The following is a 25,708-nucleotide window of genomic DNA, read 5'->3' as shown; positions in this document are numbered from 1 at the left end:
CGGCGGGCGGTCAGCGCCGCGGCCAATGGCGGAGCGCTCGCAGGTCACTGGGCGCAATTCTTACTCGGGGCTCGGCCAATCGAGGGAGAGGAGCGGCAGCCGCGCGCGGACGCGCGCCAATCGGCGGCTCCCGCGTCTGAGCCAATGGGCGCGCCCGGCGGCGGCGCGCGTTGTGTAACGCCGGCGGCTGGAGCTGCTGCGGGCGGCGCTGTCGCCGGCGGCGACACGGCCGGGGCGGGACGCGCTGCGTGACGGCAGAGGGTAAGCGGGGCCTGCGCGTTGGCCGGTGACCGAGTGGTGCCCGATCGCGGGCAGGCTGTGAAGTGAGGCAGAATTGGTTCCATCTCCATGCTTTGGCCTGCGCCGCGTTGTCTTTCGAGAGCTTGAGGGAATTTGCACCTGTGTTTTACATCGCGGTGTCTTCTGGGCCCGGAGCAGACAGCGTGCTTTAAAGCGGTCTCAGTTGTCCCATGTAATGGTTTCACCAGACAGAAGCATTTTCTTTCAGTCATGCCCTTAAGTAGTGACAAGAGGAGAAGCAGCTGCAGTGTTGTTTTCCTTTTCTGCAAATGATTTTCTCTCAGGATCTTTGCATCTTTTTCTCTCCCCTGGAAGCTTATTTTCCAGTGTTACTGTGACTGAGGTGTGTCACGTCAAGAACTCTCAGCTAAAAAGGGAATGCAGTTTTGAAGTTGCCTTTGAAGCTTTGCACTTCAAAGCAGTTGCCCTTCACAGAAGAGGTTTTGTACAGAAACCATTGAAGTTACAACCTGACGCCTGCATTGCTCAGTTGCTGACCTTTCTTGGACACCCCTTTGCAAATAGGTTGCCCACAGGGTACCTGTATGCATGATACGGCTGAGTATGTACTGCGCAGCTCAGAGCTTTGCTTAAAGTGGAAAGTGTGTTACTGTAGCCATAGATTATTTGAAGGAAGCATAAAGGGAGAGATGACAAAATAGATTCCCTCCGTGCTGATAGCACCAACAAACCTTAACCTCCAAGGGAAAGTTAGCACCTGAACTAAGGAACGTGCACCTCTGCGCTTCTCTTCGATGCTCTGCAACCTTCAAGCATTTTGAGAATGACAGATTGCATTTAATTAATTCCTTTGGCAAGCTCACGTTGCTTGCTTTTCTGCTGTGTTATTTATAGATGTGTTATATCAGAGGCACGAATGATTTCACAGTTGCTGGGACTTCAGGTAGCCTGTGTATGTGACTGAGGTATAAATGACTTAAAGGCCAGGTGGTTTGTATGTAGGAAACACAGTAGGTTTATTTCACACATTAGACGCAGCCATGACACTTGAGTCATGGTTCAGGTGGTCTGACTGAAACAAACAGGGATTTTTCTGCTCGCATGGTATATTTCTCTGCTTGAAAAAGCAACAGCAGGGGAAAAAAACGTACATTAGGTTTGGGGAGACTGTTTGCCTGAGAAACAGATACAAATTTGTAGCTTAATCCTGGAAAGAATCCTCGAGAGAATGCAAGCTGGGCAGCTTCCTATCTAGGAAGCATCTTGGCACCATGAGTTAGTTTCCCTAGAATTTCATTCCTGATGTGCCTGGAGAGAACAGATTCTGCAAGCTTCTTGTGAGCAAACAGGTTTATGCTCATGGCACAACACACAGCACCCTGAGTGCTTATTAGATTAAGAGCACAGATTCCAGTGCCCTAGAGGCAAATCTGTTTTGATTTTAAATGGTTTGTAAACTTGGAGGGATAGTAGTGACTCATCTACTTTCAAATAATCTTTGTCTTCCCATATCACTGTCTTTGCTTGTCTGTGCCCTTTCATAAAGAGGGGTATCTTGAGTGCTGTCTTACAGGGCTTTCTCTTATTTTTATCCCTGTCTTCAAATCTGCCTATGTTCATTGGACAGGTTTATGCCTTCCTTCCTGGAAGTAAGTTTTCAAGATCTGCCCTTCTTCATGCCTCTAGATGGACGTAGGATAAACATATAGAGAAGAGACAGACATGTCATCTTCTTAGTAACGGAACTGAAAATATCTGAAGTAATGATTTCAGAGATCTGTTGCATTAGACATCAAAACCAGGCTACCTGTGAAGGTACCTAATGGTCAATGCCTAGGTTAGGCAGAATGCAGCTAACAAATCTGACATACTAAGAGACAGCATGTTGAAGAGATCAGCAGTAGGAGGCCAAAGGAGATATGAATTTCAAGGACTCGTATGCAAGAGTTTTTGTGGTGCATGCAGGAGGAGATCAGTAACTTTATGAGGCTAATGGCCTCGCCATCTAGAATGTTTCCCGTTATTATTTTCCTTTGCAAGTACAGAAGTATTAATTTATGTGTGTATTCTTTCATGTAACTCTTACCTAGGAAGCCATGGAAAGGGTTTGGTTTTGTTTTCTCCCACATACTTCCTTTTGACTCATTTATTTTCTTAACTCTCACCGGTAGGTGGAAAACTCCACCCCAAAGAAGCCAAACAGGGTGTTTGTTTTCAGTACATTATTTTACTACTTGAAGCATCAGAGTCACAGCAGAGGAAAGAAGAAAAAAATGCAAGATGGTGTGACAAATTTTGACAGTAGGACAGAGAATCTGTCAGGCATGAGAAAGAGTGGCATCTCTTGCAACTCTGGCACCTCTTTGACATCACTCTCTTTTTGCCCCATAACGTGGTTCTGCCATCCCAGATTGGAATAAGCCTAAGTCTTGGGCCTATCCACGGGCAAATTTGTGATGAAGTGGCCTGATCTGGAGCCCAGAGTGTTGGAAGTGGATGCAGGAGGGACAAATGCAGGGTTGAGAGGACAGACAGCTTTGTCTGTTCACCCTGTTTTGTAGTTGCCTGCAATATATATCCATTGTAGCATGGGAGCAAAGCAGTTTTCAGTGAAGATCACAACTGATGCTGTCACTGTGTAAGGGTAAGCACACGTGGATCTCTGAACAATCAGGATTCAAGACAGTCTTGGTTATTTTCCTAATCTGCCAACTTAAAAGGCAAATGAAATAATTACTGTGTGTAGGTTGACAGAAGTCTAATCTGTGTAGATAGAAGCTAATAAACTTCTAAGCAAAGTCTGCAAAAGTAACAAAAGAATCCCAAATCCTTCTGTGCTGCAAAAATACAGCATATATAAAGCATCAAGCCCATGAAGCACAGTAACATGATTTCTGACTGAGATCTGAGATTTTTTAGGGATTAAAAAATTAGTGGGAATTCTGAGGATTATAGTTTCCATGGCAACCATATCCCTGGTGCCATATTTTCCACTTCTGGTTACTCTTCTAGAATAACTCAGAGTGAAACTAATATGGTAATGCTAAACTTCACTCTAAATTGCCTGAGCTTGTGTTCATAGGGACTTACTCATGAAGATCACTGCCCACAAGTCTGCATTTATATGTAATAATTTTTAATGTTTATTCTCTTACACTAAGAAAAGCAAACAGAAAAACAAAACAAAACAAGACAAAACAAAACAAAACCACATGCATTTTGAATAATAATCCTTCCCATAGGCCCATTTCATCCTTGGATGTGTGTTTTTGGAGAGGAGACTGCTGGTGGGATAAGTACAGGTGTGCTGATTCTAGCATGCAGGAAAGCAGACAGCTGTTTCTTCTCCATAACCTTGTGCTACAGCAATTGAGAATCCCAATGAAATTTGATTCTCCTGATCCTGGAGCTGATCTTTGGCTGTTCTTAAATCATTTTTCTAGCTCAGTGGATGAATAACCTTCTTACGTGAGGGTGATGAGCAGTGGCTTCCCAGTGCAGTAATGGACAGATGCACAGTCTCATCATCTAGAACTTCTCTGTGGAAAGGTGGATGCTACATTTCCAATGTTACTGTGACCATGTGCTGTGGCACCATGGAAGACTTGCTGCATTTGAGAGCCACCTAATGCACAGAGAACACAAATACATGCGTGTTTTTACAGGCTTGCTCAGTAAGGAGAGTGCTGCATCATGTGTAGATTATTATTCTATATTCTGAATGGTCTAGAAGAGGATTGTAGGTTTATTTGGTCATTTAATGTTTGTTGGGGTTTTTTTGTTCCTTTGGTATACCACAGGTACCCCACAGTTTGGGGTTTTTTTTGTTCCTTTGGTATACCACAGGTACCCCACAGTTTGGGTTTTTTTTTGTTCCTTTGGTATACCACAGGTACCCCACAGTTTGGGGTTTTTTTGTTCCTTTGGTATACCACAGGTACCCTACAGTCTCCTAGTATCCAAAGCTTTGTCACTGGACTCAGCTGTCTACACATCAGTGTCTAGCACCATCTGAGATACTCTAGGCTATCTCCTCTGGCCTCTGTCTGCTCCTTGGAGCTGCTGTTCTCTACCTGCCAGCCTCCTGTGAGTCCTTGAAGACACTCTGCAGTGTCACAAAGAGCACTAGATACCTATGCTGAGAAACCAAAACAAACCCAGGTGTTTGTGTTAGCCTGGGCAAGACATGGTGTGTCACTGAAGTCTTCTCCTTTGATTACACATGGGTAATGACACTTCCCTGCTGCTAAGGGATGCTGGGAGAGGTAATTAACTGAGTGTATGCTTATATAGCATTTTGAAGATGAAACGTACTGTGGAAATTAGTTAAGTGTTATTTCACTAGAAACTTTGTACTGGTGGCTCCCTAGTGGAAAGCCTGCTGTTCCAATTAAGGGGCAGTGGTCCTGATAACCAAAGCATTTGTGTAATTAAAGTAGTGTCAGCTGGAAAGCCTTTACACAGAACATACAAGATTAAAAATAACATTCACTTTTAACAGCTGAACTGTGCTAATCTGCCTGTTGCAAGGCCCTCACCCTCTATTGCTTGACAAACTGAGTTAACCTGAAACATAAGATTCAAAGGAGAGGTTGTGTAAATGTTGATAAAGACCTTTGTACCTAGCTTGGGGCTTGCAGCCACAAATTACTACAACGCTCCTAGGGCACTGGTGCTATTCAAGATCTGCCCACTGATATTTTTTTTCCCACTTGTTAGCATTCACCAAGGGCTGGACTTTAAGTATTTCATGTGCTACGAAAGCCTGTGCATGTTCTTCCAGTCTGTTTCTAGTGAATTCAGTGGATCATACCAATCCCCATCCCAGCGATTTGTGGTGGTCAGCAGCAGCTCTGTGAGAACAGTGCAAAACTGATGCTCAACGTCTCCTCTCATCTCCATACCTTCATGAGGACACACTCTGAAGGAGCTTGGTGGTAGGTGCCTGAGCAGAGTAGGAGCAATCACAGGAGAGAGTGCTCCTGGCAATGCCCACTGCCAGGGCATTTCAGACCAGGTTCCTGACAGCTACTAGCACTGCACTAAAATGCTGATGATTTAAAAATTACAATAGTTTACCTCTGTCTGCCTTAAAGAAGTAGCTTGTAAAAGAAACTGTAACCCTTTGTTTCTGCTCAAAACACCTTATGACCTTTGGCTAAAAATTCCTGAGAAAATGAGGAGTTCTTGACAGGCACCCCTCAAAGGTGTTTCTCCATCAAAACATGCAAACAGGCTGAAACTGGGAGCATGAAGCAGCTGACAGTGACTAGCAGCATCGCTATACACAAGATGGATGCACACATCCATTCTGGGGATTCTCTGATGTTTGCAGAAAAAATAGTTTGCTGAAGTCTTTATAGGAACTGATGCTGTAGTACAGTGATGAGTACAATCAGACTGAATTGTGGGGAAACCTTGGTGAAGCTGAAATTTGCTTTGAAAGTACTGAAGGGTTTTATTTGGTTTGATTTATTTTTTAACTGGGTTTGAATAGTTTATAAAAAATTCCAAAGAATAGTTTGGTTAAAGTAATGAAACTTGTAATTTGAGGCTTTATTCTCCTGCATGTACCTATTTTAAACTGGCACTGCTCCATCAGCCTCAGGATGTACACTCCGCACCTTGAGCAGTTTATTTGACAACTTGGCCTGCAGGCAGAGAAGCACAATCACAGCTAGCAGACACAGAAAACTGTTGCCTTAGTGTGCACTCTGCTGATGCGATGGGCACCTTTCCTCTGGCCACAGCAGCACCCCAAACCTCCTGCTGCTTCTGGGATTGGGACAGGAAGCTGTGGGCAAACCCCAGGGTCATGTACTGCAGCTGGAACAAAAATCAGGCCCGGGGATTAAGGTTTCTGCTGTCACAGAAGCACAGAGCTGTTGGCATGAGCAGCGTAGGGCAGACCAAAGTCCTTTGAGTCCTTCACCCCTTTGCTGCTCTTGCCAAGGCTCTGGCACTGTGGTCAGCACCTATCAGGCATTTGCACTGGCAGGAAGAAAATGGGTGTGCATGCATTTCAAGGTGCTCAGTGGTGTCTAGCAAAGCTACTTCTGCCAGGAAAGAGAACCAAGATTACAGAGCAAGGCATGCTTCATGTAATTGGTGATTAAAATTTTTGTCAAGCAAAACTAAAAATACTACCTCTGAAAATGGTCAAAGACAGAACATTGTCCAGAAAGCTCATCTGAAAGATTGTTGTTGTTTGTTGTTTGTTGTTTGTTTTGTTTTTTTTTTAATTAGAGACCATAAAAATATTGTTGCATTTAGGAATGTTATTTGCCCACTGAAAGGAACCTGAATGAATGCAACTGCAACATTGTGTGTGTGTGTATAAATATACATTAGGAAAATACATTGTAAACATCAATAAAGTCCTAAAAAAGCCTCTACCTTTTCATGCATTATATATGTGTCAAATACAGTGAGCTAATAAGGATTTCATTCATAGAACAGGAAAAAAGAAACACAACAAACCCCCAAACTGAACCAGCTTATTCTTGGATTTTTACCTAGGATACTATTTGTAAAATCCTTACAGGTGAAACTAAACTCTGTCACTTGACACATAAGCAGCTTTGCAAATTCCAACCCACATAAGCATATGACAGAGGTAACTTCCCCATGCAGTTTCTTTTGTACCTACTTTTCAGCATTCCCTGACACAAACCGTGCTGTGGTTGGTCATCCTTCAGTGTTCACTACATTTACACTTTGGTGTCAGGATGCCAAAGGATGAGGTGGTTTGGTTTTGGTTGACGTGGGGCTCTTTTGTTTGTTTGTGGTTGTTTTTGGTTGGTTTGGGTTTTTTTTAATTTTTTGTTTGAGTCTTTCTTTCTTCCTCTTTTACTTAGCTGAGTTGGGTGATCCTGGAGTTGCAGTCATTTGATTCAATACAGAACCACAGTGAAAATACTAATTAATAAGCAATTAGGAAATACCTAAATGATACAAGAGAGTAAAATATCCCACTTCTGCATTGGGAAATGAAGACTGCCACACAGATTAGAATCATAGAATCAGTCATGGTTGAAAGAGACTACAAGGATAATATAGTTCCAGCCCCCCAGCCATGGGCAGTGACACCTCACACTAGATCAGGCAGGCCAGAGCCTCAGCCAGCCTGGCCTTAAACACCTGCAGGGATGGGGCTTCCACCACCTCCCTGGGCAACCCATTCCTGGCTCTCACCACCCTCATGGTGAAGAGCTCTTCCTAACATCCAGTCTGAACCTACCTATTTCTAGCTTTGTTCCATTGCCTCTAGTCCTATCACTACCTGACATCCTAAAAGTCCCTCCCAGCTTTCTTGTAGGCCCTCTTAAGATACTGAAAGGCCACAATAAGATCACTTCGGAGCCTTCTCTTCTCCAGACTGAACAGCCCCAACTCCCTCAGTCTGTCCTTATAGGAAAGGAGTTCCAGCCCTCTGATCATCCTTGTGGCCCTTCTCTGGACACCTCCCAGCACATCCATATCCCTCTTGTAATAGGGGCTCCAGAACTGGGCATGATACTCCAGGTGGGGTCTCACCAGTGCAGAGGGGAAGGATCACTTCCCTCAACATGTTGGCATCTCTTGATGCAGCCCAGTATCTGATTGACTTTCTGGGCTGAAAGAGCTCACTGATTTTGAGCTTCTGGTTTACATCTAGACATTTCTAGAATAAGAGGTGTGTTTTTATGTGGATTTGAGAGCACGTGGTATTTTCTCTGGGGACACTGGGTGGCTGGGGAGCAGCTGGGTTCTTTCGTGAGCAAGAAGCAGAACTCAGCTTGGGTTCATGCATGTGTCAGTGAAATGAGGCTTCTGGGTGTTGTTTTAAGACAAGCAATTAATAAATGGGCACCCAGCTGCATGTATTGTAGCACAGTTTTCACAGTACTGTGTAATCAGTATTTATATGAGCACTTGGCATCTGTTAGGAATCTTTTTTTCCATAGGTCAGCAGCTATCTCGATCCCTGCTAAAAGGACAAAGGGCACCACAGGAGAGAGCCTGCAGACTTTGCACCCACTGTTCGTGCTAGGAACCATTGTCCCCTCAGGGTTTGTGTGATCTAGAATGCCTTCATAAAATGTGTCCAGAGCAGATAGGCAAGTTCTCAGTCAGGACTTGGGCACTGCAACTTTTTGTTTTGGTGGACAGGAGAAAAAAAATCCCTATCCAAGTTCACTTGTAAGTGTCAAGAGACTCTTAAAAGTCTTCTTGTATGTCTTTGCTAGGGACAGGCTTTGTTGCTCCTGGAGCAGGCTGCAGCATCCACGAAAACTTGTGTCTGCATTGAACAGTCTCCAACCCTGCTGGCACACTCTGTAGCTTGTAGGCACCAGGGTCTCTGGATGACACTTGCCGAAGAAAACAGTAGTGTGAAAGGAAGAGCTGCTTAAAACAAGCATGTGTGGGTTTTTTACACCTTTCCAGTATTAGCTTGGGCTCTGATGGGACCAAATGCAAAACACCTGTGTGAATGATTGTAAACGGCGTAAGGGGAGGAGTTGGGAGTTGTTTGTTGCAGTCAGTTCAGGGTTCATTAGCAGCGGCAAGTGTGGTAATGCGAGCCAACCACTGGGTGGCGTTAGTGGTCCAGGTTTCGTGTGACGGACGCTGCCTTGCAGCAGTACTGCCCTTCCTTTGCTGAAGTACTGGACAAGTTCTGGTAGCTAGGAAAAGAAATCAGATAAGCAGGCATGGTGGTGGTTTTATACGTATGTGCAGCTCTCCCTGCCTTCTCCCTTCACCATTCTTTATGAAATGCGAAGGTGAGAGAAGAAAGTGCAGCTGTGCCTCATAAACCAGCAGACCTTTCTGAAATGGTCTCTGACTTTGTGCAGCTCATCTCATTCCTGTTTGTTTAGGGCATTAATTTTCAGCATGTTTAGGGCATTAATTTTCAGCAGTGCTGGGTTTAGGTGGGCCCTGCCTACTTGAACCAACAGTGAGTAAGTTGCTGGTGTCAGGCTCTGGGAATTCAGGTCCTTCAGAGAAAGTTCTCTTTAGGAAACCGCTCCCTCTGTCTGCCAGGCATGCAGATCTAGGGGTTGTGAGAAACCAAAGCTCGCTTGAGCTAGGTGGGGTTTTACAAGCAGTGCTTAATTCCCTGTTGGTGCGTAGATCAGTCCATTTCAATTAAAATAAGACCTAAAAGGAATATTTTGAGATGATCCTTGCTCCATTAAACAAGGACTGTTGTGGTAGGCTCCTTAGTGCCCTCACAGGATCACAGGATGTTAGGGGTCGGAAGAGACCCAAGGAGGTCATCGAATCCAACCCCTTTGCCAGAGCAGGACCACGCAATCTGGCACAGATCACAGAGGAATGCGTCCAAACAGGCCTTGAAAGTCTCCAGAGAAGGAGACTCCACAACCTCTTTCTAGTATATCTCTTTAACCAGCCAACAGGATTCATAAGTAATCCTGGTTTATAGAGATTCAGCTTCAGACCCTCTAGCAAAAGCAGAACTTGGCTAAAACTTAATAGTCTGTTGGATATGCTTTGTAATGTTAAGATTTGTGGGTAATAGGCCTGACAAAACAAAGGGAATAGATTATGTAGCCTTATTAGCTCAACAAAAATGAATTTACCCTTTAAAAAGTAGGTTTGTAATTTGAAAACCTTTATGAATTGTTGGCTGTGTGGCAGTAGCAACTGTGGGGGAAACATCTCCTTCCCTTTTCCTGCAATGGTTGGAGAGTATTGCTGATAGTTTTCTGGAAGAGAGAATCTGTATCATGAGGGTTGAACTGTCTAGTTTGAAAGGAGATCAGAAAGCCTTCACATTCATACAAATGGTTGCTCTAATTCTGCTGGGGATGCACAGGAGATCAGTTACCAGACTGAGTAAAAGCAAGCTGCAAAGACTCCCCATCCACTGCAGTACATGGAATCGTTCTGTCATGTTCACCTGCTCTGTCTGGGGAAAAGGGATTTTAAAGTGGATGGCTCAGAAATACTTTGTGTGTTGTCTGATACTGCAGTAACCACTTAACAAGAACAGAAATGGCAGAATGCGATCTCTTGCCCTTTGGCAACATGTAGGACCTTGCCAGGGCAGAGAGAAGTGAGGAATGTAACAACCTGATGTAACAGAAATCTCTTTGTATGCAGGAGATGGGAGTACCAATTTAAGGCAACACCTGGCTCCTCTAACATACCATTTCTTGATTATACAGACCACTAAACAATCCACTCCGCCTCAAAAATGAAGGGAAAATGCCAAGGACACAGATGAGCTAATCCCATAAAAGGATTTAGTAGGGCTGGTACTGCCCTTGCACTCACTTAACATTGCAGCAGCTGAATTCCATGAGAAGCTTCCAAGGCTTTTTCCTTGCAGTCAAACTCTGCAAAAGCAGTGCCTATGCCTGGTCATACATACTGTGCTTGGAACAGAGCCATTTTGTTCCCCCTGGTCACAGCACAGATGCAGGCTGTAGTTTGACTGTAGGCAGAAAACAAATGTCCACCGTGGAGAGGCCATTTGCTGGAATCAGAGAGTAGAGTGACTTACTACCTGTATCAGCCTGACAGGGTTGAGTTATGGGAGAACAGCAGAAGCACTTGTGTAAATAGATGTAATGGAACTAATAAACACAAATCAATAGGCACAAGCATTCATCAATACCTAAGACCCTCTGGTCCCCTCTAAGCTATGGAACCTAACATCCATCACAGCAGGCGAGAGCAAGATAGATGGGTATGCTTTCAGCTCAGCCTGTTCTGAACTCTTGGGCTAGCCAAGACTGTGCTGGCAAACAGCCTACATCAAAGCTTCTCAGAGCTTTAGAGATCAAGCAGAATAATGTAAAAAAACCTTCACAAAAGGTACATGGTTGTTTAAAATTGTCCTGGAGGACACATCTCCAGAGAAGCTAACTTGGAGCCTGGTTTTGCCTATTTTCTGCCTTCCTCCTGGATCTTACAGCACACATTCTGGCTTGGAAGGTAGCACTTCTGTCCCCAGCTCCTCAGGAAGGAGGAAGGCATGCCTACACTTACTGATTATGGGAGGACCAGGGAGTAAATTCAAGTGCTGGATTCCTAATTATCTGCACTGATTAATTATTAGGTCAGTGTTTTCACAGATTGCATGGGTTGGAAGGGACCTTCAGTGGTCATCTTGTTTGACCTCCCCCTTCAGTGAGCAGGGACACCTCCCAGTAGATCAGGCTGCTCAGGGCGACGTTGAGTCTGATCTTGCATGTCTCCAGGGACAAGGCCTCAACAACATCCCTGCACAACCTGTTCCAGTATTTTATCAATTTCATTTTAAAGGACTTTTTCCTATATCTGTCTTGATCCAGTTTAAAACCATTGCCCCTTGTTCTATTGCCACAAGCCCTTCTAAACAGTTCTTCCCCAGCCTTCCTGTAGGTCTCATCTACTCTTGGTCAGGTGACCTGTAGCAGACCTCCACTATGATGTCACTTTCCCTTACTTTTAATCCTCACCCACAAGGCCTCTGTCACCTCTTCTTCTATCCCTAGGTGGAGGTCCATGGACTCCAGTTGGTGTTTGATGTAGAAGGCCACACACCCTCCTCTCCTCCCTGCCTGTCTTTCCTAAAAAGCTTGTACCTGTCTAATCTCACACTCCAGCCATGGAAGCCATCCCACCACGTTTCAGTAATGCCAATGACATCAAGCTCTGCAGGCATGCACATGTCTGTAGCTCTTCTTGCTTGTGCCCCATGCTCAGTGTGTGCACAGGCATTTTAGTTGGGGCTCCACTGAAGCTGGTTTACTGACTGGGGTTCCCTGATCCTGCTCTTCAGGTACTCTCTTCACAGCCTGCTGTCCAGCTTCAGGTCCAGGGTTCCTGTTAGGGTCATTTGCTTTGATGTGGGATGGATTGATTGCCCGTTCCCACAGCAGCTCTAGATTAAAGCTCTCGTCACTAGTCTGGTAAGCTTCTGTCCAAAGATGTTCTTCCTGTTCTCTGAAAGATGAACACCATCAGCCCCTAGCCCAGGCCTCTCCAAGTAAATGTTATGGCTTAGATAGCCAAATCCCTCAACCATTTATTGACTTTCCCTTTTCTGTCAGCCTTTTCAGGGGCTGATGAGAAGAGTCCCTGTGCTCCTGAATCCTTCACTGCCCCTCGCAATGCCTTGTAGACCCCCTTTATGATGCCTTTTAGGTTGCTCCCTGCTGTGTTGTTGCTGCCATGTGAAACAGCAGCAGAGGGTAATAGTCAATGGGATGTACAAGGTCAGACAGCCTCTCTGTTATGTCCCTGATGCAAGCCCCCAGGAAGAAACACACCTCTAGCTTGCGTGTTGGGGTGGCAAATGGGTGCCTCTGTGCCGCTCAGAGTCTTCCACTACTGTCACCCATCACTTTTTCTTTGTGGCTGAAGTAGTTATACAGCAGGGATCTGATCTGGCCATCTTGCTTGTGTCTGTGGACCTACCAGATGCAGGCTCCTTGTCCTCTGTCTGCAGAGTGCTGAATTGGTACTTCAGGGTCACCTTGGACTTCAATGGGGGTTTCTTCCTCCTGATAGTTCTAGTTCCTTGCAATTTGCCATTCCTCACCCTTAGCTTTCCCTGTTTCTGGTTGTGCTGATGGCGGGAGTTTGGAGCTGTTTGGCCACAGACTGTGAGTTCAGTACAGATTGCACTTGAATCCAGTTGTCTGTCTTCATTTCTGTCTCCCTTATACTACACAACCAACCTTTCTGACTGTCTTCCTGCAGCTCAGCCATGCAGGAGGTCCTCTACCTGAACACACCTTCTGCAGGTAAATTTGCCCCCCATCTTGGTTGAGGCACTGTCCACAGCTCCCAAGTCTGCACAGTTTCTACCTGCAGTAGCTCTGCCTGGGTGAAAGGCGTGGTTCTACCAGAACTTGCTTGCTTGCTGTCTAGTACTCAACCCTTCTGCCTGAGGTGTGGGTTCGGATTCACTGCTGCCTTACAGAGTGCCATGCCCATTCATGTAGGCACAGCCCCATTGCTTGCTGAGTCAGCAACTTGTGCTGCCAGATACTGTCTGGGACTGTGCATGCGAATCCCTGCCTGCCATCACCAGGAAAGTCCCCTGCTTGTCTTAATCTTGGCTTTTGACCTTTTCTACAGCACTTAGCATTATTGCTTTGCCTCCAGCACTCCAAAATGGTGACTCCACTGAGAGATTTTGTGGGATTTCCTTCCTGCCTGGGAAGCCCCCAGTAGACCAACCCTCTGTCTTAGGGGTAAGCATGATCTAAAGATCAGCTGCATTGCCTGGGATCAAACCCCCACCTCCTGCATGGCAGGAGAGGATTCTACCACTGAACCACCAATACTGGTGACCACTTCTGTTACCTGCTCCAAGATACATCTGCCAACAGAGCACAATATTTAGATAAATTGAAGAAAAGTCCTTTGAGGTGTCCCCTCTTACCCTCCACTCCCCTACAATTCCTTCCCCACTCCACACCTATACATGCGTGGAAGATGGCCTGTAGCAACTCTGACCACTGTTTTTGCTCTCCATGCTGCCACCTCCAAAGGACTAGGATGCTGGGAATGCTTCCCATTGCTTTCCACCCTCAGGGCAAGGATGACATGGGGAGGCCATGCTCTAACTGTTAAGTGAAAGTTCACTTCTCTCCTTTTAGTATTTTAAATTAATTACTCACAGAGTCTGCAGGCAGAATCACATTTTTTGTAAGGACCAAGTAATCAGGAAAACATTAATATTTGAAGAAGAAAAGCTCTAGGCTAATGATTTAGACAGGGATGGCTGGAGCAGTCTCTCCCCATCCTTTCATAAGCAGCTTTGTGCTTCTCTCTGTCTCACAGTCCTGACACATTATAGGGTGAAGTATGATTAATTCTCCATAAACATACTTCTGCTGTAAGTTTGCCTAAAAAAGGCAGACTGATTTGACACCACTGGGGACAGAAGACTTGAAGGGCAGCGTGAGACTTGCTGCAGCCTGCTTACCTTTGAGCAGTGGGGTCACTTGCACCTTTCCCCTGTCATTCTGCAGGCTACAAGCATGTTTCCTCAGGTAGCCTTCTCAGGAGACAGGCCAGCAGGCAAGTCCAATGGACTACAAAGCTATGCACATAAGACTATCTCTGGGAGTGTGTTCCTGCAGATCTCCATGCTGCTCAGAGTCAGCTTTAGTAATCAGGAAAACAAGTTACATAGAGCTGTGCTGAACACTCCCTGCAGGTGTGTCCTGCTGCTGTGACACAGAGGGGCTACAGAGCACACTGGTTAAAAAATCTTTCTGAACAGCCAAGACTGAGGCTCAGCTTTTCCCAAGTCCACCCAGGGAAGGTAACAAGGCCAGGTGCACAGCAGTCTGGACCTCAGCACAGCAAGCCACCTGAGGATGTAACAGAGTGTGGCAAAGCCAGGCCTGCAGCATCCCCATGGTTATTAGGGTCTCAAGTTCACCAGATGAACACAAACGTGGTGGTGCTTACCTACTGCAAGAAAGCCAACTGATGACAACACAGTCAACAGATTGCATCTCAGTCCCCAGCTCCCCATGCTCTGTGGGGAATTTAAAACTGCTCTTTCTCCCTCAGGGCTTTGTGCTTGACTAAGGTGCTGGTCTGACTGCTTGGTTGATTGCTGCTTCCTTGCCCTTCACCATGCTCAGCTGGCACAGGAGCAGCAGGCCTGCAGGAATTGCCCCTCACCTCATGTTGGGAGGCAATGGTGGGATACAGCTCAGGCTGTAAGGGAAAACTGAGCTCTGTAGCACAGACCAACATTAATTTCTCTGTTCTCCAACATTCATCTGTGTCTGCTGTTCCTGTAGTAAGAGTGTGATTACTGCTCTCACTGAAGACTCTGACATGTGTGAGCTGTATAAATCTTACACAACTCTCCAAAAGGCTTCAATGATATGTTGGCCCTGCTAAGCCTCTACCAAGGCACAAATTTCACACAAGGCCAGCCGTCTTTCAGAGTTGCTTGAACCAAGTACCCTAGCAGTAATAACTTGTTTAGAGGAGAAGAAGGAGTAGTAGGGATAAAAAAAAAAAGGCAGGGAGGTCATGGGGCACTATATTAAAGGACGATACAGAGATGAGAGTTGCTGGAGAGGTTATTTTTCCCTGCTGCTACCACCAGATGATGCTGCAAAGCAAGCCATCAGATGAGATGCATTGAAGGTTCCACCTGTAGGAGCCCACAGGTTTACAAACTGAGTAACAGCATTTTCAAGGTAAAATTGACTTTCATGTGGGCACTCCCCTTACATCTGCCTTTAAAAAAATTTGTTGTTTCCATCCTGAAAATGTCCTTCCTGGGCATTTCAGACAGCAATGGTGTGGCAAATGGAATCGTCACTCATGCACTCAACACATTAGTCTCATGCTGGCTTTTCCCCACACCTCTGCGTCAGTGTATTTGCAGATGGAAAGGCAGAAGAGGAAAATGCTGCCACAAAGTCTGCCATCCTTGTCCTCTCCTCTGTCAACGTTTTTGAGTTCCCTGTGGTTCCTTTCACAAAGGCAAAAGCCAGACCAAAGCCTGATGGGTTTGTAGTGCAGTGTTCACAAGGGCAAATGTACCCTTTGGGATTTAGTTAAGGACAGTGAATGATTTTTTGTCTATGACCTACATTAGAGCTGAGGCCAGGTTTACAGCAGTGAAAGGTTAATGCAATATCACAGATTTTGCTTAGGCTTATATGTTTGGGTTAACCTAATCCAAAAAGAGACAGATATTTTCAGTGGTGGTCTGTCCTCACAGAGCCTTTTCAGCCTCACATTCACTATCCATAAATTGACATCACTGATCAGCAGAATCCTGGCCTACTGAGGGCTGGTGGAGTCCATCTGTCAGAAAAGAGGAAGAGCATCTTTGATCATAGGCTTGCCAAGGTGGTCAAGAGGGCTTTAAACTAAAGTTGCTGGGGAAAGATGAACCTCAATCCATCCCTCTCCACCAGTTTGGTATCAGTGCCAGCAATTGACACCCAGAACCTGGAGAGGGATCACAGAACAGCAGAAGAGCATGTGAAGAGCAGCATAAAATCAGTAAGTCAGCTTCACTAGGGGCCCACCTTAAATGTCTCTGTGCAAATGCATGTAGCATAAGGAACAAACAAGAGGAGTTAGAGTCCTGTGCATGCCTTCAGGACTATAATCCTAATGGCCTTGTGGAGACATGATCAGTGTTGGAACAGAAGAATATGGGCTCTTTCAGACGGATAGACAGGGGAGACAAAGAGAGTCACCCTCTATGTTGGTGACCAGCTGGGGTGCACGGAGCTTTCTCTGGGGATGCATGAGTGAGAGCTTATGGGTCAGGATTAAAGGGAGGGCAAGGAAAGGAGACAGTATAATGGAGGACTGCTACAGGCCACCTGACCAGGAAGACTGAGTGGATGAGGCTCTCTATCAACAGATCAGAGCAGCCTGTCATTCACAGTCCCTGGTCCACATGGGGGACTTCAACCACCCTGATACCTGCTGGAGAGATAACACAGCAGGACATAAGCAATCCAAGAGGTTTCTGGCATATGTTGATGGCAACTTTCTTCACCAACTGATAGAGGAGCCAATGAGGAGAGGTGCTATGCTGAATTTTATTTTCACCAACAAGGAAAGGCTGGTGGGGGAGTATGAAGATGAGGAGTAGCCTTGTTTGTAGTGATCATGAAATGATGGAGACAAAGATCCTAAGACACCAGGAGAGTGCACAGCAAGCTCACTATCCTGGACTTCATGAGAAATTTGGCTTCTTTAGGGACCTGCTTAGTAAAGTACTGTGAGATAAAGTCCTGGAGGGAAGAGTAGCCCAGGAAAGCTGGTTAATATTCAAGGATCACCTCCTGCAAGCTCAGGAGCAATGCATCCCAAGAAAAAGGAAGTAGCACAAAAATGCAGGAGGCCGCATAGATGAACAAGGAGCTCCTGGACAAACTCAAACACAAAAGAAACCTACAGAGGGTGGAAGCAAGGACAGGTAGCCTGGGAGGAATACAGAGAAATTGTCTGAGGAAACAAGGATCAAGTTAAGAAAGCCAAAGTCCTGACAGAATTAAATCTATCCAAGGACATCAAGAACAGGAAAAGCTTCTATAGGTATGCCAGTGATAAAAGCAAGTAAAGAAGTCTGAGTTACTCAACAACTTTTTGGCATCAGTCTTCACTGGGAGACCTTGTAGCAGCCTTCTGGTACCTAGAGAAGGCTTATTATAAAGCTGGAGAGGGACTTTTTGCAGGGGCATGTAGTGATAGCTTATGGGATAATGATTTTAAGCTGAAAGAGGGTAGGTTTAGATTAGATTTAAGGAAGAAATTTTTCACTCTGTGTGTGTGGTGAGACACTGGAACAAGTTGTCTGGAGAAGTATTATCCAGGGAAAGCTCAGTTTTAGCCTCTATCCAAAGTACTCTGATTTTAAATATTACTTCACTTGCAACCAGCAGTTAACACAAATGACAGTATTTTTCAAAAGAGAGATGAGGGTGGACAATAATTCATCAAATGCATCTTCTCTTTAACATAATCCTAGGTGCATGAGGATGTGATCCTACTGTGAGCCTTGCTGCAGCCTGAAAATCATTCCAATACCAGCTGAAAGGAACAGGGAAGTTATAATTGTTATAATTTTTGAAGCATGCAAAGGCCTGGGAAAACTTCTCCAAGGGAGTGTAAGGTGTAATTGATGTTTTGCCCTCATGGAAGCAGGCTGTTCTTGCTAAAGAGGATGGCAACCAGCAATAGCAAGGTTCTGTGCATGGAGTTCAAGGTCTTGGAGCCAGACTGAGTTACTTTATCATAAAAGTCAGAAAGAAACTTCCACTATTACATTGTTGTTCAGGTTTTCAAAGTTAAAAAGAAAACACTCCTGGGTTGTGATGAACATTTTCTCTAAGCTGTGGGCAAAACTAACAGGAAAATGAGTGGAAGGCTTGATGTTCACCAGTACAAGGCTTGATGTTCACCAGTACAGAACGAGTCCCAATTCAATCCAGTTTTGATGGCCTGGTTAGGACTTCGGCAGTAAGCAAATCCTTCTACTAACTGAGTGCAGAACCTGAAATGTCAGCTTACACACAGGCAGCAGCACTTCCTTGAAAGGATTTACTACTGATAAAAGTCTACAACTACTTTTCAAAGAACAATTTCCCTTTTTTTTTTTTTTTAACCCTTCCCTTTTCAATTTTTCAACTTGAGATGTCCTCTGCCATTCCTGTCATTCAGGTACGTGAGTGCACTGCTCAGCAATACAAACACCCTTTTGTGTAATGGAGAAATAGCAAAACATGCATTACAAAAAGGAAAAAAAAAAGCTTTATTTACAGATAATGAATTTTACAAATGGACAAGGAATGTCTGGAGTAGAGACACAGCTTTGCTTTTGAGCTTTTCTTACCCATGCACATTTTTAAATATGGAAATGCTATTTTGTATTTTCAGTCATGGAATTACTGTCCTTGCAAGAGAGCAATTCTGTCTGGCAGTAATCCTGTCCTTGCAATTCAGTAGTTCTGTTCATTGTGAATTGCCAAGTAGATACTCCTGTGTGCCCTTGTCAAAAATGACAGTATTTTGCAACTCAATCATTCATAACATCAGACAGAATCTTCATAGGAAGTTGCTTTACTTCTGCTATATTATATGAAAACAAGGTTTGTTGGTGTTAGGCAAGGGGAATTTTCTGCTCAGTTCCATGTTCTGCTTCCTTTTAAAATCTTTTGGAGAAAACCAAACTTTTTATGCACACAATCACTGCAAGCCAAAAATAACAACCCTTAAATTAGCACCGAGTAGGTGGAGGGGCCCAACTAGCACACCAGCTTGCCGTAACAGTCTGGATATCTAAATGAAGAGATAGGACTTGACATGCAGAATAACTAGAACTGTCAGATGACTAATGGATTTCACTCATTATATGCTGGGGCTCTAGGAAAGTAGCTAATGAAGTGGGATTACTAAAAAATATGCCTGTATTAGCTGGAATAAGCCTTACTGCGCAGCCAGGTCTGCCCAGATGCAGCTGTCCGCTCACAGCGCGTGACCCTAGGATCTACGCCCTGTGTGTGTGGGGCCACAGTAGGGAAGGGGGACTGGAAGGTTCTTCTGTGCTGTTGGCTTGATGTGAGCCTAAGCCTGTGCTGTGGCAAAGAAAACAGTACCTGCAGGGGTTTCAACCTCTGGACCCTTTTTGACCCACTGGTGCTGAGCATCTGTAGAGTGGAGAGGTGAACAGGATGGAGGGGCTGGTCAGGGCGAGGGGCAGTTCCTTGCTCTCTCAGACACCTGGAGCTTTCTATGGAAGCAGAAATACTCCCTGATTCTGTCTGATGGTTTGCACCTGTTATGGGGCAGCTGCTGAAAACTGCACCAGTGTTCAAGCAGAACCATGCCAGTGTTGGGCACTGTGGTGGCAGGAGGCCTCTCTAGCATCAGAATCTTGCACATCACAGGATGTGTCTTGCTACCGTTTTGCTTTACAAGCTGACAGAAAATATCCTGGCCTTTCATCACCATCATATCTTCCTCACCATTCTACTCCACATACTTTAGAGGACAGAGAAGATACTGGGTATGAGAGAAGCCTGAATGACTGTGTGGTACTGTGTTGTACAATGCTTTGCAGGAGCCATAGACTGAGAAATGGAGGAGATAGGTTGCAATAGATCTTGTCAGATGATTGCCTGATTTATTGCCTTGTGTTTGTCTCAAACCATGCTGACAGCTGTGGGATTTCTCCTTTGGACAGGTTTGAAATCCTCCATATCACAGGAAGACTGGCAGACTGGAGGTATCCAGTGGAAGGACACTGAGGGAGCTGCTGGAGCTCATGGTATGCAAGGAGCATAGGCTGCCCAGAAGCTGTGAGACCTCCAGCCTTGAAGATATTAAAATCCTGATAAGACAAGTTAGTGCACAGCCTCCCTGACTGAAATTAACCTTGCTTTCAGTGTGAGATTGGTCTAGAGGCTCTCAGATGTCCTTTCTGACTTCACTTCCTTGGGGTTTACAGTCCACTGATACTCCACATAATAAAGTAGAACTTCTGCACCCTGTTGCCTTCCTCGTCTCTCCTTAAAATACCTCAGTGCTCTTGCTGCTTTTCTCCTTTCCCCTGACTCATTTCAGTGAAACTCTCTGAATTGCTTTGCTTACTCTGTGGGGAGGTAGCATCTTGGTGGTCACATCTGTAATGCACGGACAATAGAGCATGCTCAGTTTGATCCAGTCCTTCTGGCTTTTCTTTGCAGAATCACGTGAAGTGGAAGCATTGGGTTTTGCTCTTTGAAGGCAAATCATCATCAAACCAGTCCAATGCTGGATACTACTGGCCAAACTTAGGAAGAGACACATCATTCCTCAGCAACTGCTTCAGCAAAGTAGCTGTGCTATGTGGAGGATCTTCTACTGAATTTGGTAGCTTCATCTTGGTTGAGAGTTGAAATTATGTTCTTTTTTTTTCCCTTTTTTTTCTTTCTCCCCCTGCCTCTTCCCTTCTTTTTCACTAGAAGTTTTCCAAAATGGCAAATCCAATCAGAGTTAGAAGCTCATTAACCATACAACTAATAGCCATGCTGTGAGACTTTAAAGACCCACAAGTTATTATAAAAGAACATGTTTATCAAAGTGTGCCCTGATGTTGGCTGGGGAGCCAACTGTAGCCCGCTAACAAAGGGGGCAAGGTTTTCACTAGGCTGTGGAGGTGCCTGCAACATGGAAAAAAGTTGATTCTGGGATGTAGGATATACAGATATAAATCAGTGCTGTGCCAGGCACACCTGCCTGGTGGAACAGCAGATTGCCAAGCTTAGCTGACACATGATGACAAAGCAGCATTGCCTGGCTCCACATGGCCAAACCAGTGACTTGCACTTGCTCAGTGGCCAGGTTGCACTTGTGACCAAAGGTGCTAGTGATGCTAATGGGGCATATATCACATATAAAGAGCCCAAAGTGGAAGAAGTACATATAACTGCAGGAGGGGAGGAAGGCCAGGGTGCATAGGATTTATGCAGAGTGGGAGGAAGTGAGCTCTGGAAGGCATCTGGTCCAACCCCGCTGCTCAAGCAGGACCACCTAGAGCTGGTTTCTCAGGTTTTGAACATGTCCAGGGTGGGGGTACTCCACAGCCTCTCTGGGTAACCTGTACCTGTTATCAGTCTCCCTCACAGAGAAAAAGTGTTTCCTGATGTTCAGAGGGAAGCTCCTTTGTTTCAGTTTGTGCTCATTGCCTCTAATATTGTCACTGGGCACCACTGGGCAGAGCCTGGCTCCATCCTCCTTGCACAGGCCTCTCAGGTGTTTATGTACATTGATGTGATTCCCCCTGATTCTCCAGGCTGAACAGTCTCAGTTCTCTTGGCCTTTCCTCATAGGAGAGATGCCTCAATCACTTCACCACCTTCATGGCCCTTCACTGGACTGTCTGCAGTGTCTCTCTTTGACTGAGGAATCCAGAGCTGGATATAGTGCTCCAGGTATGGTCTCACCAGCACTGAATAAAGGGAAGGATTTCCAGCCTTGACTTGCTGTCAATGCAGGGTACCATATGCTGCTTTTGCTGGAAGGGCACAAGGTCTTTTTATGCCAAGCCACTTCCTAATTGAGTGGGCCCCAGCATATACTGCTACGTAGGACTGTTCTTCCTCAGGTGAAGGAGTTTGCACTTCATTAAGTTCTGACAGCTGAACTTCATTAAGTTCCTGTCAGCTCATTTCTGCAGCCTATCTAGGTTCCTCTGGATGGCATCACAGCTCTCCTTTTTATGTCACTCTGCAGTTTTGTGTCATCTTCAAAGTTACAGGCTACACTCTGCCCCATCATCCAGATCACTACTCAAGAACAGGAATGAACCCAGTATTAAGCTCTGGGGTACACTGTATGTCATTGGCATCCAACTAGACTTCATACTACTGATCACCGCCTTCTGGGTCCAGCTGTTCAGCCAGTTTTCACTCCTCTGCTCATTGAGCCCTCACTTTATCAGCATGTTTATGAGGGTTTTAAGGGAAACAGTGGCACAGCCACACTGAAGGCATGGTAGACAATACTCGCTTGCATCCTGTCATCTACCAAGCCAAGCATTTCATTACAGCTGCACTCAATTATCTTAATGTTTTTTTCTCAAACTAAATGATTCTACTGTTGTATGACTGTGGGAGGTCATCAGGGCAGTCAAGAGTGACTTTCCTTTGTGATTGAAACACTAAGATGGCTGAGGAGCAGGGTTTTCCTGGTTTGAGGCATTGTAGGAGGTGCAGCACCCCTACACAGGGCTAGGATGGCTCTTGGGTACACAGAGATTTTGACGTGCAACCCATAGCCTGATGAGATACATTTGTTTATAAGCTGATGGATACCTTGAAGATCTGGTTTTAAGTTATGCTGCTAATTGTCATCTATAAAACACATTGCACATCTGGGGTCATTGTCACTTGCTTGGTTTTTTTTGTGATTATTCTGAGTGGTTACTTGATCAGCTGATCTTTCTGAAGCCAGGGCCGTAGCACACTATCAAATTTACCATGAGCTTTTGGCTAAATCAATGGGGAATTTTACCTAAAAAATCTATGTCAAGGAAGGACCTGCATTTTATCTTTTTAAATGCTTTGAGGAAAATGCTTGGTGTGGTAATGCCACTTAAAATCTGCCATTGATGATCAATGGCTTGATAAAATAAACAGATGTTTTATATCTGGATTTGATTTGTGAGCAACATGATGATTGAGTAGATAGTTGAGATTTTGTATTTGATTTTTTAAAGGTAGAACAAATACACATTATTCGAAATTAAATATTATTTATTTGATACACAACCAAGCACTAAGATTAAAAATAGCTGATTTGAATTTCTCCATATTGACTTTCAAAGTTGATAGGGAAGTGCTTCCACTTGTTTGTTTTTTTCTTAAATCAGCTTATGTAGTTTGGCAGGTTTTGTAAAATACTTTCAGTTAAGACATAACTCATATTTATTCATTAATGCTTTTTAGAATGTACTTTTCCCGATTTGAGCTGAGTCATTACTTTAAAAAAACAACAACCAACCACCACTTTGGTAGCCTGAGCAATGCCTGTGAGAAGATGCTCACCCTGGCTTCCCTACATCCCGCTGAAATGAGCCTGTGCACGTGATGCTCTGGCTTAAATCCCCTCAAAATCTTCAGATGCAGAAATAGCTCAAGAGCCACTAGCACAGGGAAAAGCTGTTGCAGCTTGTGTGCCTCTCTGAGCCGTGCAGACAGCTGTTGATGCTTTGCGAGAAAAAGGGTAATGTGGTGTAGAATGATGCCTATAGTGAGTGAAGCAAGTGTAGGACAAGGTTTGGGCAAAAGACCTGGTGCCATCGGCATGTGCTGGGCAACGGCTTCTTGTGCCTAGTGGAGAACGTGAAGGAGAGACAGGGAATAGCTCAGCACTGCTCCAGGGGACTTTGAGGTGGCTGGGAGCCATGATCCTACTTTGCACAGCTCCTGAGCCCCCGGAATTCAAACCCACCTCTGGGGCGGTCAGGTCCCCTACTCTGGCGGCTCCTGAACCCCTCCAAACACAGCCCACCTCTGAGGTGGTCAGGCACTTTCCTGCCGTGGCTCCGGAGCTCCTCGCAACGGTCAGGAACCTTCTACCCCGAACTGGGCGGTGCAGCCGACGATGGAGAGGCGAAAACACAAGTCCCCGGAGTCTCGGAAGCCGGCCTGGCTTCGAAGCCAAGCTCTCCCCGCCCAGAGCCAATCACGTTCGCCGTCGCAGCGCGCGCCAACTTCGCCCCCGCTTCCCTCACCTTTTTCCCCGGGGCGGCGGGCAGCCCGCACGCCCTGTTCTCCGCTTTTACCGCGGGCTCCGCGGGGCGCAGGGGCGCGGGGAGCGGTCCGCACGTGGCGCCGCCCGCCCCGCTGCCCCGGCGCGCGGCCCCTCCCCTCCCTCCCGGGCGCCGCGTGGGCCATTGTCACACAGCATCCCAACTCCGAACGCCCCGCTGTTCGCCGCCGCTGCCGCCCATTGGCTGGCCCTGCCCGGATTGACTCGCCGGACAGCCAATGGCCGCCGGTTTCTAAGGAGTCCGCCGGCGCCGCCCCTCGCAGCGCCGGCAGTAACAATATGGCAGCGGCGCCTATTGGTGGCGGTGCGCTCTGAGCGGCGGCAGCCGCGGGCGCCCGGCGGCGGGGAGCAGCTCCCTCGGCGGCGACGGTGGCGGCGACGACCCCCGGTGCCGAGCCTGGCCGCGGCAGGTCAGTGGATCGCGTCCCCGTCCCTCGCGCACGGTATCCCCTCTCATGCCGATGCGCTCTGGCGGAGCGCCCCGCGCCGCGGGCGTTTGTGCGGCGCCGCGGCCCGACTCGCAGCCCCTCCGCTGCCGCCCGCACTGGAGGGGCCGGACGGGATGTGTGTGGAGGTGCGGCTGCTCTGATCCGCTGAGGGCGGGTGGGCTCCCGGCCCGCCGGGGCCCGCTGTATTGTTCGCGGTGTGGGCTGTCGGCAGCCGACGCCGCTACCCCCGCCGGTGCGGCGGCGCAGGAGGGGGCCCGCAGGGATGTCCGGGTCTTTACCGCGGTCTGGACCCACAAATGCACGTCTCCGGAGCCGGCCCTGCGGCAGACGGCCTGCGAGAACGCGTCACCGTGCCCCCCTCCCCACGGGAGGTTGCGCGGGGTGTGTGTGTGGGCTGTCAGGCCCCCTCGGAGACCCCTAGCAGCCGGCGCTGCCCGTGGCGGGCCCCGTGCGGAGCGCGGGCGCCGAGTCCCTTCACCAGGTGCTGCTGCTGCTGCTGCTGCTGCGGGGAAGCGGTGCCGTTCTGGGAGCGCGCGCGGCTTAATGAGCGCGTAGCTGGTGCAGCTGGCGCGTTTTGGCCGGGGGGTCATTAAGGGCAAGGCATAGCCTGCCCTGGCTGCAGCTGGGGGCTCTTAGCGGCTGATCCTCGCAGTCTTGGGCTACGTCGGCAGCCCTGGCACAAATGCGGTCGTATCCAGCGCGCCGCTCACTACCACCACGTTGGATTGGGAAGCGCTGGGAGGAACTGGCTTTCCGTTCCTTGTTGGTCCTTCATTCCCACTTCCCCTCTTCGTGGCAGACAGAGGACTCTGGAGTGGTGAGAGCTGGCTAGAGCTAGGAAATAGGTAATGCTTGTGAACCATGATACTATCTATGAAATTCTGATTAAAAAACGTATTGGAATAAATTAGGGGAGGTTGAGATCTATGGAGTGATTACTTGGCTGCCTAATTTGTGATTAGAGCATCTTTCCTCCTTGTGTTATTAAAATGCTTCTGTCAATTGCAATGACACTTCAATGCTATGATATAATGCCTTGCATTGCTTATTTGATTGCATGTAAAGTTTGTTCTTGCTGTTTCCTGATGAGTCCACAGGGATGGGGCAGTCCTGTGGGATTTTGAAGGTGTAACTGACCTTGGAAAGTGCTTTGGCTTTCTCTCTTGGCTTTTGCCTTAATTGCCCTTGTATGCCACAAGCATTTTGATTTGGGGATTGATGTATGCACAGGTCCTGAGAAG

At 46.6% G+C, this 25,708-nt stretch overlaps 1 long non-coding RNA gene across 2 annotated transcripts; it reads left to right on the top strand.

Annotated features, from left to right (window-relative positions):
* The first annotated feature begins 70 nt into the window (after positions 1–70).
* On the top strand, positions 71–22,899 carry LOC135180138 (uncharacterized). 2 transcript variants are annotated; one of them, XR_010304291.1, is made up of 4 exons: positions 71–261; positions 19,949–20,107; positions 20,451–20,616; positions 21,576–22,899. It is a non-coding gene; the product is annotated as an uncharacterized LOC135180138 (long non-coding RNA). The 2 variants fall into 2 exon arrangements; XR_010304292.1 differs by having other exon boundaries at positions 20,451–21,677; positions 21,979–22,899.
* Positions 22,900–25,708: the final 2,809 nt, after the last annotated feature.

This window comes from Pogoniulus pusillus, chromosome 12, assembly GCF_015220805.1.
Source record: "Pogoniulus pusillus isolate bPogPus1 chromosome 12, bPogPus1.pri, whole genome shotgun sequence".
Taxonomy (NCBI): domain Eukaryota; kingdom Metazoa; phylum Chordata; class Aves; order Piciformes; family Lybiidae; genus Pogoniulus; species Pogoniulus pusillus.
The sequence above is the reverse complement of the archived record's forward strand: the minus strand, read 5'-3'. Positions and strand labels throughout refer to the sequence as shown.